Source organism: Mastigoproctus giganteus, chromosome 7 (genome assembly GCF_048544385.1).
Source record: "Mastigoproctus giganteus isolate SK-2022 chromosome 7, ASM4854438v1, whole genome shotgun sequence".
NCBI classification, from domain to species: domain Eukaryota; kingdom Metazoa; phylum Arthropoda; class Arachnida; order Uropygi; family Thelyphonidae; genus Mastigoproctus; species Mastigoproctus giganteus.
The window spans coordinates 97,062,515-97,076,192 of NC_143581.1; the positions used below are offsets into that span (position 1 = coordinate 97,062,515).

General features: G+C 37.0%; 1 protein-coding gene across 1 annotated transcript in view; it reads left to right on the plus strand.

Moving 5' to 3' along the window:
• The first annotated feature begins 6,065 nt into the window (after window positions 1-6,065).
• Window positions 6,066-13,678, plus strand: part of LOC150083095 (uncharacterized) — a 104,171-nt gene continuing 96,558 nt past the window's right edge. Inside the window, exon 1 of the mRNA XM_090377789.1 lies at window positions 6,066-6,128. The gene's annotated coding sequence lies outside the window, so the exon portion shown is untranslated. The remainder of the gene's footprint in view (window positions 6,129-13,678) is intronic.

Genomic DNA, 13,678 nt, shown 5'->3' on the forward strand with positions numbered 1-13,678 from the left:
TATATGAAAAGGTCGAAAAACCACCGTGTTAGGTATTTATTTTGGCCTAGGGGTGCCGTGAAAAAATTACTGGGACAGTAAAGGCGCCGTTAACTGAGAAAAGTTGGGAACCTCTGCGTTAACTGTTTAAACAAACAGTTGTCTAAGTTGATAAGGCATTTTTTCTGATTAACAATTTGCACTTTAACTATGTAACTGATTAACAATTTTCGGGTTCGCACAATCGTGTCCTTTGTTCCGAAAAAAAAAGAAAAGAAAATAATAATAATAAAACTGCTACCAATTGCGAAATTCTCTACTAGCGCTGTCTACCTTAAAAGAAAGAACTAATTGTTAGGATTCCATCACAGCTCACTATATGTCCCTACGTTGTGCACGCTGCCTCATACACTCATTGCCATTCGTTACATTTAATACGTTCAGAACTCATCATTTTATCGGTATCAACTTCGAGTTTATTTGTGTTTTGTTTTGAGGTTATTTAAGGATTCAGAAGTATGTCACGTTCAAAATGCTTCTCTGACTGGTCGTGTTGAACGTACCTTGCGGAAAAGGAGAAACACGCCTTTTTGTGTTTCTGCAAATATATTCAGGATCGTTCTGAAAGACCAATCCTGAATACATTTACGCGTATATATTGATACTACATTTCTTTAGGACAGCTAGAGAAAAACTCTGCTACCAATTGCGAAATTTTCACAAGGGGTACTGCTAGTTTTTATCTTATTTCCTGTACGAAATTTTTTGCCCCTAGCCATGTGCTGTGTTGGGCTTGCTGTATTTGCAACAAATGAACACATTGTTGTTGGTAAAGCGCCTCTTTAGAAAAATTAATTTTTTAATATTTTAACAATTTTTTACTTTGCCGTTTACGTATTTTTTATATATTTTACTTTATTTTTTATATTTCATCATTCTACATAAACAAACAATGATTTATTTATTTATTTATTACATTAATAATGATAGAACAAACAGAGCGTTGCACAGAACGTTGCTTACATATGCAGTCGAGTAGATATAAAAGTGATATTAAAGGTAGAATCGATTTTTAAATTAGTGAAGTACATTTAGTCCCGTATTGCGGGAAACTTCATTTTGTTACGAGGTGTGAACGGAACAATCCCAGCTGAGACTTTATTGTTTCCCTTCCCTTCTCCCCGTCATCACCACATTTCACACCAATGGAATCCAGGAATTATTAATATTTGTGGCACTTCGGTGTAAAACAGGGCTTGGAATGAACTACTGGAACTCAGTTCCGTTTCCTCACACACGTTGGCAATGTGTCGTATACACGCTTGATTTTTTAAAAGATATTTTATTAACGAGCGTGCGTTTTATAAAACTTTTCATTTCATTTCGACTCTGGTTTAAAAATGTCTATTATCAATGAATGATGTCTTTACAAGATAAATATCTACTTTCAAAATATATATAGTAATACTTATCACGTGCGAGACATGATTCACTTCGTAGTGTCATTAATTCACTCCATAACTGAATTAATCAGTTTGTTGGGAGGGGGGGGGGTACGCGGCTTTTCATCCCAAAAGAACAGACACAATTAACATAAAGGAGATACTGATACTTCATGCCCTAAGTTACCTCAGTTCAAAATCGAAGCGACCCATACCCTCAGAATGATTTCTCCAAATAATTATGTGAATATGAGCCCCCATTAAAAAGATAATTGTGCTCTATTGAATGTTTTTAATACTGCTGAAATCAATTCTGATTTAGAGTAACATTACGCTTTCTCACTAGTCGACTGCTCTAAAAGTATTTTAACTTAAGAAATAATGGTGTAAACCTGGGATGGGAAATTGCGAGAATAGGGTATTCTCATTTTTATGCTCTCGGGTAGGGAGAGCCCCAAACAAAACAATTTTATAGGCAATCCACATTGTCTGCGTTATGCACAGGTAGTAATTAATATATGCATGGCCACGTGTTTGTGTGTGTTTTTCTTTTCCTCTTTCTGCATACTTCTGAAAAGTACACAGAGACAAACATTAGGTCATTAGCATCATAGTCGGGAAACCAGTTTCTCTTATCTTGCGATGCCTTGAAAAACATTTGTATGTCTTGTCTCCCACTTCGTGTGATTGACCGACAAACTTGCAGACGCCCTCTGTGTAGTGAACCTTCATTACTCAATTCCAACTACTAATTTTAATTCTCGTCCTACGTGTCCATTTTCAACATTGGCGGCTGTTCTTATTGGAAGTAAAGGGTGTAATGTTATGGTTTAATAGGTGGAAAGGTTAAAAATAAACTCATGATTGGGAATATTAGTTGACTCCCATACAGCTGACGTTATATGTAGTGATGGCCTTTGGTGCATTATCATACCTTCACTGCCATTAATAAACGTAAGCGTTTATTAATGGCAAGTTTATTAATTAAAGGAGGATTTACATCAACGAGTTTTTAAATAGCATTGGCGCAATTATAATAAAATTGGAGTAGATTTTTATCTATCTGTCCTCAAAATGAAAATTTAAATTATTTTTTAAAAATAAAATAAACGCCAAGTCCCGTATTAACACAAATGGTACATTTCCAAATAAGGATTGGGAGTTTTTCCCCACAACTACTCATCTTCGGTGCACTGTTTCTAGAATGACACACTCCACGTTTGTATTCAGACTTCACATTATACTTTTACTAATCTTCATGGGGCTGAGTTAAAAGTTATTAAATCATGAGCATGAAGACGGTAAGCAATGGATCCTGTTCTTTCAATCCAGGAATCAAAAAACGTCGTGTCTAAAAGCCAAGACACGAACATCGTCAGTGAAGTGCCATTTAACTAGAAGATTGTACCAAAAGAAATTCCAGTAACAGTACAGCTCTACATTACGTCTAAAAATTTTGATTGGCACAGGAGACCAATTAGTTGTATCGCAAAAGGGCTTATGACCTCTCCTTCATCGTGCTTCTAGGAGATAAGTCTACTTAAAGATGAACCACGCTTCAGCAATTCATACCAGTTATACCTCTTCACTTTACTGCTCATGTGGAACGTTGCTTTCCTAAAAGCAGACCTGTTAAGGCAGATGTTGTACTATACAATACGGAATAATATTTCGATTGTTTTATCTCGGTAAACGACCTTTGGAGGGAGGGGGTCGCCAGTAATAATGAAAGCTAGCATGCATACGACTTTGGCTTCCATGTGTGGTGAATTTGCCACTTTCACTCGTTTGGAGAGGTCTAGGATCAAATTCCGTCGGAGACTGGAAGAATTCCTACAGGCATTTTAATCGAGGCTAGAGCTAGTCGATCGCAGAAAAAGAGGAGAGGATTCCATCGTCAATTATTTCTTGATTTTACAACTCGTACATGCAGATCGGTCTGTGAATATAATATATCATAAAATACGAGTGGTAGATCCGCCAAAGACTCCCAAACAAACAAAAAAATATGATGGCAGTTGTGGTGCGCACATACCTCATATGCACAGTTGCGAGGATCCTCTGACACGCTTTATTGATCCGTTACACATCCTATTGAGACAGCGCTCTCGGAGGCCCGGATTCTTGTGGCAAGAAACTTTGGTCTCTCTCTCTCTCTCTCTCTCTCTCTCTCTCTCTCTCTCTCTCTCTCTCTCTCTCTCTCTCTCTGTGACTTCTGGCCCATTTTTCAATTGCTTTCTTGGTTAGTGTTTCCTTATTGTACAGAAAACCAAGCTGCCTCGGATACAGCTATAATTATTTAAATTCAACGAACCAGAGAACATATTGACCTTTTTAATATGAAAAACATAATATTCAACTATGGGCACGCAAGTGCATGACAAGTGTTCTCAAATAGGGGGAAAAATTTAGAGATTTGTTTTTTTAAATAACTGGAAACAGGAAAGGTTATTATTTTATGCAGTACTCTATATCACGAGTGGCTTTGATGCCAGTGGAAACTTAACCTTGGACTTCCATAATTTTAAGGAAAATATGAGCAGAAGTGGAGAAAATAAATAAAAATGAAAGGTTATGGTGTTAAACTGTGGATGGCTATTGTTAGTGTTCAAACTGCTTTGGAAAGAAGAAGAGGAATTTCTGCCCCTTCAGAAGAAGTGTCCATGGAAATATCTATAGAAAAAGAATGCTATCTGTAGAAACTAAACATATGTCGAGAGCGAAAGAAAAATTCGGTTTTTTTTTCTTTTCGATACAGAGGAGGCGATATTTGTGTTACGCTTACGTTGCAATTAATCCCACTCAAGAATTGTGTCCTTTTCTTAAAACATGAACGTAACTGAAAATGAGAATAAGAGAAGCTGACTCTTTCTTTTCGGAATTAAGTCAGAATTGGGTTTTGAACAATTACTTAACAAGTAATCCCATCTACTAGCCAATAACTTGTAGACAATGCTGGATTTAAATAGTCCGGAGCGCTGGAGCACAAATTTTTATATTTCCTGAAAATAACGTCGCAGTGGTCATGGACCAACACCAATTGCATTGTTCTGGGATCCCCGAAAATCTGGGATCCTTGAAGCCACTGTTCTTCGCTAAATCTGGCCTTGCTAATAGATCAACATTTAAGGAAGTGGTTGTTATTTGCGCAGCGCTTGCCAAACCTGATGGGATATTATCATTAGCAAAGTTATGGATAGAATGAAGTCCTCCACGATAGTATAGTGGTTGTGCCACTTGCGCAGTTGTGGGAGACCGCAGGTGCGCCCGACGCTAACAATATGCACTGTGCTACTCGTTTGGAGAGGTCTTGGTCTGAGGTTCAATTACTGGAGGAATTTCTAAAGCGCTGTTCAATAGAGGCTGCAGTAGGCTTATCTCAGACGGAGAGAACAGAGGGCGCTTTATCCCTTGAGTTATTTTTGGTTTTACACTTCTCGCTCTCTGTCTTTCTCCACTCAGTTTTAAAAATCAGAAGGCGTAGAGTTAAAAATCTAGAGTTGTAAATTTTTCCAGAAGTCCTTTATGAAAAAGGAAACAATTTAAATCCTTGGAAATGTCTAGAGCAGTAATTCTCGATCCGTGTATCGCCGACATAATCGTAATGGACCGTTTAGAGCTCTGCATAACGTTCAAATGAAAGAACGGAACGTGAATGTTCATAATGAATTTAGATATGAAGGTTTCTGTTATTATTATTTTGTAAAAAAAAAAAAAAAGAAAAAGAAAAACGAACAAAAAACCTCAAATTTTAGAAGCCACAGCACATTAAATAGAATTATTAAAAAAAAAAAAAAAAGTAAACACGACAAAGAACACAACAGAAAATAATTGGTAGGATATAGCTTTTATTATGTTATTTTCGCTTCATTATATTAATTATTGAAAGAAAATATTTGTTTTTTTTTTTTTTTTTTTTTTTTACTTTACTCAAAGTGTTCTGCGCTCACGGGTTCCTTCCCGACCTCTGCTCTATCCATCCTCTGTTCTCCAAATTTCGCTACATTAAAATGTTTCCATGTTTTAGTTCTGACTTTTAATCATTTTCTCATCATATATTTCAGCTGTCACTCGCACTTTAAACTTAGTTATCAGTATCTTCCCATTTAAGTGATTTTATAAATTTATTTATCGGCCATTTTATCCACGCACTCTACATTTCGAACGTGGGAGGAGACGGATCGGACGCCAAACAAACAATTCATAGACAGGTGAATCGAAACGAAATTCAATTCCCAAATATGAAAATAGCAGAAAAAAAGGCAGTGTCTGTCAAATGTTACTCGACACACCGAATGACTACTGATGGAGAATATAGATGTGCGAATTAGTGTCACCTCATTAACGCACATTTCTGTTCTTATTTACCCCTGGTCAAATTAAACTATGAATCGCTCACGGAGCGATGATCGTTGTGTTTTAACATTGGTGAAAGATTATGGGAAGCATGTTTAGATAGAAAGTCTGACCTTGTTGTCGCTTTGAAGTAATTTCCTGTGCATCGCGTGCATTCTAAAGGTTGCTTTGTTTGCTTTGTGGGTAGAGCCGGTTTCTTGGCGAGAAACCTTACAGCCTCCATGCAAATTCTCAACGGATATAAACGCGTAGAAAAAGTTCCTCCAGCCTACTCTTGGTTCTAACCTTTTAAAACGAGAGGCATGTGTCTTGCTGCCTGCTAGTCCGTGGACACCAGGACGGAATATCCACGTGAGTAGAATTTCCAAAATCAATTTGGTTTTTTAGTTTTTAAATTTCTAGCGAATTAATTTTTAAGGTTTCAGGAAGAGTGGGGAATAGTTTACCGGGTTAATAATTTTAAAAAATATATATTATAGTTCATATTTATTGCTATCAATTACTGGAACCCCATAAGTGCTAGCAACTAAAGTTTCCATGGTTTCCCATTTTATTTAGAAGAGAATGTAGAGGACTTTTTTGGATCCAAAATTTCAGTCTCAAAGTACTTTGACCTTTTCCTTTCCCGGGGGAGGGGAGATACTGTAGTGCCTTGGTAGTGACGTTTCAATTCTTTAGATTGTTTGGTGTTTCCATTGACGTCTGCGGATTCTTTGAACTCTCCTTTCCCCGATTCCGTAGGGCTAGATAATGAACGAGCACTCTTAGGATCAAGTTTTCATCGGAAATATGTTTTAAAATTAATAAAACCATGTAACGAAGAAGTTATTTTTATCGCTAAATTAACTTGGAAATTATTCAGAGTATCCATAAAAGCGGAGGCCTGTGCTTTAATGAATTTTGCTGAGCAATATTTGATGTGCTTACCTCTCAAAGTTCTGTAGCTTTTTAATGAAATGCGTCTTTGCTCACCTTGCATATTAATTTAACACCCATAATAGTTGATGATGTTTAAATTTATTATATATTTTTTTAAACTTTTTTCCCTCCTTGTAAATTATTCTTTATAACGCAAAAACAGCAGTCCTCCAAAGATGTTTGACATCAGCCAAACATCTTTGGAGAACTGCTTCAAAATTGGGCTGATGCATTATGGCATCAGCCCAATATCTCACTGAGGATTTATGTTTCGAAGAGAGATTTTATTATTATGAATTTTTCACCAGCGAAAATATTTCGGTCATGGTCAACAATGGGAGGATATAGGGGGAAGGGCAAAACAAGATTCGCCCTTCCTCCTATATCTTCCAATGAATTTCCTACAATGAATTTTCCGATCGTTTCACTGTTGCATAACGACTGATTTAAAAAATTTTTTTCGTGTGTTTATATTTTTATTTCATATGGTATAAATAGCATAAGTTAGGTTTCAAAACTTTTTAAAATAGTGCCATTTTTTTTTTGTTGAAGTATTTAATTTTGAAACCTCATGGACAAGATTAGTACTGCATGAAGGAGCGACTATATTCGAATCCTAGATTGATTCGAAACTGCTGGAATATAACAATCAGTCCGGTGAAGTTTATTTCAAAACGTTGCCTGAAGACAAAGAACTTTTTACGTATTAAACTTTATTACAAAAATGACGATAGTGTTATTGCAGCCCTTAGAAAGTATGACAGACAGAAAAATGTCTCAAAGCCCTCCTGGTCGACAACAATCGCATTAAATATTGGAAGGCGAAAACCCATGAGGGCTTTTCTCTATCCTGAAGTGATTTATGGGGAATTCCTTCATCCATTTTGTGCATATTGTGTGTCATATTGTGTTTGTTACAGCACATGCTATTATTGTGCCTTTTTTCTTTCAACCTAGTAACAATCGAGGGCATTTTGAGAGTGCACAATCTGCACACGATATCTTAGCCTACCAAAGACCTGCGATGTTTTGCAGACCAAATTTTTCTGCAAGATGGTGCTACGCAAAAAATTCATAATAACCAAACAGCTACTAAGAGAAATCTTCGCCGAATAGCGAATTATCAGTCGCCATTTTTGACTTCTCTAGCCTGGCGACCTTGAGGTCGCCAGACCTAACTTCAGCAGACTTTTGAGAGGAAATCTTAAACAGTGTGTTTACAGAAATATATCTTCTGCTCTGTCAGATCTGAACGATGCAATCCGTAAAAAAAGGTAAAGTGCAGCCATTATCAACCCACTACAGGATGGAAGCCTCCTCAACTATTCATGCTGAGGGAAATGGACCATAATCTGCCACGCTGGTCCAGTGCGGGTTGGCAGATTGACCGTATTCAGCAGTCAGGGGCTTGGACCCCGGTCTATTCAAAGAGCGTATGCTACTGCACTCCCGCTCCTGACCACTCGGCTACGGAGGCAGCTTGTAAGGAGGTAGTAAATATTCCATGGTACATGAAGGCACAATGCTTCGAATGCTTATTTTGGTGAGCACGTTGAGAAGTGGTCATCAATGAAGATTGGTGAAAATTTTACCTTTGTGTTATTTTTTTAAATTTATCACTTTGTGCCTCTTTGGTCAAATTTCGAACTAATTTATTTTATTGTTTAAAAAATTCCAAATGTACTAGCTGCAATGCAAAATAAAAAAAAAACCCTACAAATTTCGAATTATTAATTTTTAAAAGTGGGAAAGGACTTCATAAACACTGTATAGGAGGGAGGGGTTACCTAGGTATTCTAATGGGGAGTTATTCGCCATTTTAAAACTCGAATAAAATTTTTATCAATAAAAATTATTTCTGACAAAATGATTGAAAGATCTAACGTATGGATGAATCAATACGTTGAAAATTTATGAAATATGTTTCTTACTTATTTAATTAAATAAAAATGAGCATCATAAAGATGCCCATTTTTATACTGAAAACGCTATACTAAAAAAAACAACAACAAAAATATTATCTTAAATATAAGTAAAACAATTTTAGATGCAGTGTGCTGCATCTAAGATTGTTTTCCTGGGCTCAGTGATTTTATATGCTGCATTTTTATTTGTCGCGAACAGTGAATCAAGTGATGCAGGAACATTCATTAGAGCCATTTTAACAAAATAAATGCCCAAAGCATTAAAATGGCAGGCTGTGTTCTTTTGTTCTGTGTTCTTATTCATTATGACATCAGTCCACTCTTTCACTAAGAATTTCCGTTTCGAGAAGAGACTTTATTATCAATTCTTCAGCAGAGAAAATATTTCGGTCATGGTCAGCAGTGGGAGGGGTAAAGAATGAAGACGCGATCATCACCCATTACAAAACTTTAGACTGACCTTTGTACAAAAGACCACCGGTTCTGCAAGGTTAGTCAAATGTGAAACGGCGTTCATTGTTATTTTCCCTTTAGGAATAAAATATTTGAACATCTAACTGCACCGTGTGCTACTTATTTAGAACTGGTTTAAGTTCGTACATAGCACCCTTTCAACTCTCATAAGCATCTTGACTAAAGGAACAAAAAATAATAAAAATATTAATATATTTTTATTATTATTTTAATATATAAAATAATAACAAATAAAAAAAGTTCATTTCTAGCAGACACAGTTTGATCCGGTTGAACTATACTGCTTCTTACAAAAAATGCCGTGTGCTCAGTGGACAGTTTCTTTTCGGATGCAACTCCACACTTAAGACTGGTTGTGCTACCCAGAAAGCACAACCCAGGCGTGATTAAAAGTTGTTCATGAAAGTACAGATGTCTTTATTTCGAGGCGCATTATAGCCTTAGTTGCTAATGCGCCAATAAAACCTAACAAACCAACCAACCAATCTTTATTTCGAAAATGCGGTAGAGAGAGGATATAACAGTAATCACGTGCACTGTGAGGTTAAAAGAAATGTATCACTAAAAAATTCGCATAGCAATAACTATAAAATAATGGAACTTCTGGATATACGCCGAGTGAAGGCATTTTCCTAAGACTCCACTTTGGTATAGTTTTGTATTATTCTCTAGGATAGTACTTTAATTCTCTAGTGTATAGTTATACAACACATTATACTACTTTTTGAAGGGCTCTTCCCGTTTCCTGATGTGTCATCATATATTCGGTGTATTTAGCTTCTTTAGTAGACGTATGAGAATACAGAAAACGTTCAGCAAAAGTTCACAAAGTTGTTAATTAGGTGATTTTGATTGAAAAATGTTATACGAAATTTGTTCCATTCCCAAGTGTTACGAGATACGAACATTTAAATTTCTGTTCATGGTTATTGTTGAAAAGTGGGTAAACGAAATTCGCTGGGATTCATCAAAAATCGCAGATGAAAGAACTCTTTTGCAATGGATCATGAGTGCTGCTGATAACATAAGGGGAATTAATAAAAGTAATCGAAAGGCAAGAAAGGCTGTTTTGAAACGGACAAAGCTGTGCATTGAAAACGGTACAAACTGTTTTGAACAGTATCTAAAACAGTGACGAAACTACCATACGGGCAAGTCTGCCATTGTTGGGACCCAAAGACTGAGGGGCTCGACAGTTGATAAGACATGGTTGTTTTAGATTACGTGGTGCGTGCTTGGAGAAGCCGAGAATTTTTTGTTTCGCCGTTAACCTAACGTAATTAAATGTAATATTTTTGTGGTATTTATACAAAAATCACCTAATTAACAACTTTATGAACTTTTGCTGAACTTTTTGTTACAGCATAATTTGAGTAATTAAGAATTACTCAAATTATGCTGTAACAAAAAGTACTGACATTATTACCTGCTGTAAACTATTAAACAAAATCAGAAATGAATCCCTTTCATTTATTTTTTCACTCACCCACTTCAGTAGCCCTCATCGGTATTCAGTGGATATAAGCACAGTTCCTCCATCGGATGGAAAAGGCCTGAGTTCGAATGACGTGAGGAATTTTTATGGGGCTTTTTTCACAATGTGTCATCTGAGTTATGCAAAATCTTTCGAAATTCTACATATCACCACAGAGAGCATTAAGAACAATGAGTCCAAGTCTAAAAGTATTGTTAAAATAGAAGGCAGTCAAACCTAGGATAAGAGAAGATCTTAAAATATTGATAGGAGAAAGGAATAAAATGTTAAAGGAATTTAAAAAGTGCTGTTATGAAGAATACAAAACGTTGAGAAATAAATCTTAGATATTATTATTATTGAATAATCTTAATAATAATAAATCTTAAATATTGCAATAATAAAAAAATAGGCATTATAAAACTATATTTCAAAATAGAGAGATAACTAGTAAACAAAAGTAGGACATAGTAAATACCTAATCTAAAATTTCACAAGGAGCGTACCCTGGTAAACACATTAAAGTATGATACACATCTTGACGCGAAAAGGCGTACATCTTCGTTCTCCTCATGTTCGCTATTTTCTTCCACAGGCTCTGAAAATTACGGGATGAAACCCTGTTTTCCGGGAGGAAAATCATAGTGCTGCTTGGGAATGACCAGATCAGCCACAGAGTGAAAGAAAAGCCCATAAACCGTGAATCGGACCCAGACCTTTTCCATATTGTGATTGTTACCACTGTACTAACAGCAGAGGTTCAGTTGTAAATATGGAGTTAACGAAACATAATGAAGGCGTGGTTTGCTTCTAGCAGCCTTTTGAAACAATGCCAAGTTGAGTATGAACATAAATTTCACGTTGTGAAAACCTCGAACAGAAGTAGTTTTATGGATAATGCAACAATTTAGTGATTATGGTAGTGTGGCTAAAAGAAGAGGACCAGTGTCAACGGAAATGTTTCTTGGTGACGTGCATCACGGAGTGATGTCACCGAGGAAACTATACTGAACTAAAGAAGGATGCACTGTTGTCGCTGCTCTCAAAAGTTTTTTTTTTAATTAACCGGAAATTTCAGGCAAAGCTTTTTCCTCCTGGTGTATATGTGACCCGCTAAATTTGAAGATTTTCACAAAAGAGATTCCCGCTTTCATCTTCCCATCATGGGCTCTCAATTTATTGAAGCTTGATCTTTGGTACGTGATGTTGCAACAGCGCATGGTTAATTCCTAATTTTTTGCCCCCGCAAAACCATTAAATGCTGGAAGTTATGAACCAACCATTCAGCAATTTATGACCATGTTGTAAATCGATTTCAGTTGGTCTTACCGGTGAGATCACCTTGACCAAAAAACTCCTACTTAGGGCACCCTAGGCTTCTCTAGGCACCCTAATCCTCAACAACAAACCCAGGGCATAGCCCACTTTTCCCCTTCTCCAAAATTTTCGCATGGTGGGCCCTACCACCGTAATACTTTTGCTGTTCTTATCAGTCCCTCCTGTGGAGGGCGAGTTTCCTGTACAGGGGTGCCCGTCTGTCCCCTATCTTCCAATTTTTCGATAGAAGTGTATCTACCTTCTTTTCCTTCTTCTTTTATCCAAGATTTTAACTGTAACCCCCCCCCCTTGCGTTCCTTTCCAACAAAAATTTCAAATTTTTAAGGCCGTCCCTGGAAGCCTAGGCGAAGCCAGGGATGGCCCAGCGAGAGAACTTGATCCTTACTCTCTGGCTCGGCTCTCCGTGCCGAGTACGTTAATTTGGGGTCGGTGGTGTTCCACGGGTCCCTAGACTAAGAGAACAGTGAACAACATAACCCTACACTACATAAAACAGCATATCACTCACACTATTTGGCCTTTACAGGATACAGTATTCAACACAAGGGGACTGATTGCGGAGTTGTGGAAACCACCGATGCCGCTTGACCCTAAACATTAAGTATGTTGGAAATCAATGAATGTGAGTTACGGATTCAAAAAAAAAAAAAAAAAATACGGAAAGAACAGAAGAGAATTCTCTGCACTTAGGCAGAGAATTCAGCAATGAGATTACTCGATGACTTCTTTTGGAAGAATGTAGTAAGCATTATAAAGGGTGTCATTCACTAAAAGAAACATATTGAAAACAACTTCAGTGTCCCAACTATGAACTGAAACCGTGTCGTTCATTTAAAAACTTTCTCCAGGTTGCAGCTGCACCCAAATTCTTTCATCCAATAATAATAATAATAAAACTTCTATTTATATCCGTCGCTCCAGAGAATCCTTTAGTGCTCCTCCCGAGGCTAGTACCTCTGATAATGATATCATTGCTTCCATCGCTTTGCATTAACTTTATTGATGAAGGTTTGTGGTCGGGGTCCTCAAAATCCCTCCTTCTTACAGTAAGTCAATCGACAAGTCTTATATTGTTTCCAGACCTCTCGATTGATTCTTTATCAGGGAAAACTTCAAAGGAAAACAATATTCTGCCGCCCATGCTACATTACTGTTTTCATTGAGAATGTATGAAAAACCGGATTAGAAATGCTTGTTTACTTTCTGTACCCCATTATGCAGAATAAATTGTTTCTTTATAACACAGTGTTTTAATATTTTAGCAAAACTGTTGTCTCCCACCTAATATAAAAAAAAAAAAAAAAAAAGGTAAACTGCAGGATGGAAGCCTTCTCAACAATTCATACTGAGGGAATTGGACCATAATCTGCCACGCTGGTCCAGTGCGGGTTGGGAGATCGACCGTATTTAGCAGTCAGGGGCTTGAAACCCGGTCTACTCAAATAGCGTGTACTACTACACTCCCGACCACTCGGCTACGGAGCCCTTCCACCTAATATCGCACAATAAACATACTAATGCACGTATACACGCAATAACGCAAACACCCACCATGAGAGAGGACTAAGCATTTGATAATGTGTTTGAACTAGCTGCAGAATATAGCACACGTTTGAAAGTTGTCAAGAGAATGGCGTTCCGCAAACAACCTTTTCCACAATTAATGCACTATAGCGATGATTGCAAACAGCATCTCATGTGGTGTGCTACTAATTTAATCGAGGAAATGTCTCGGCTCCTTCTTGATGTATATCTTACTATTACGTATATTG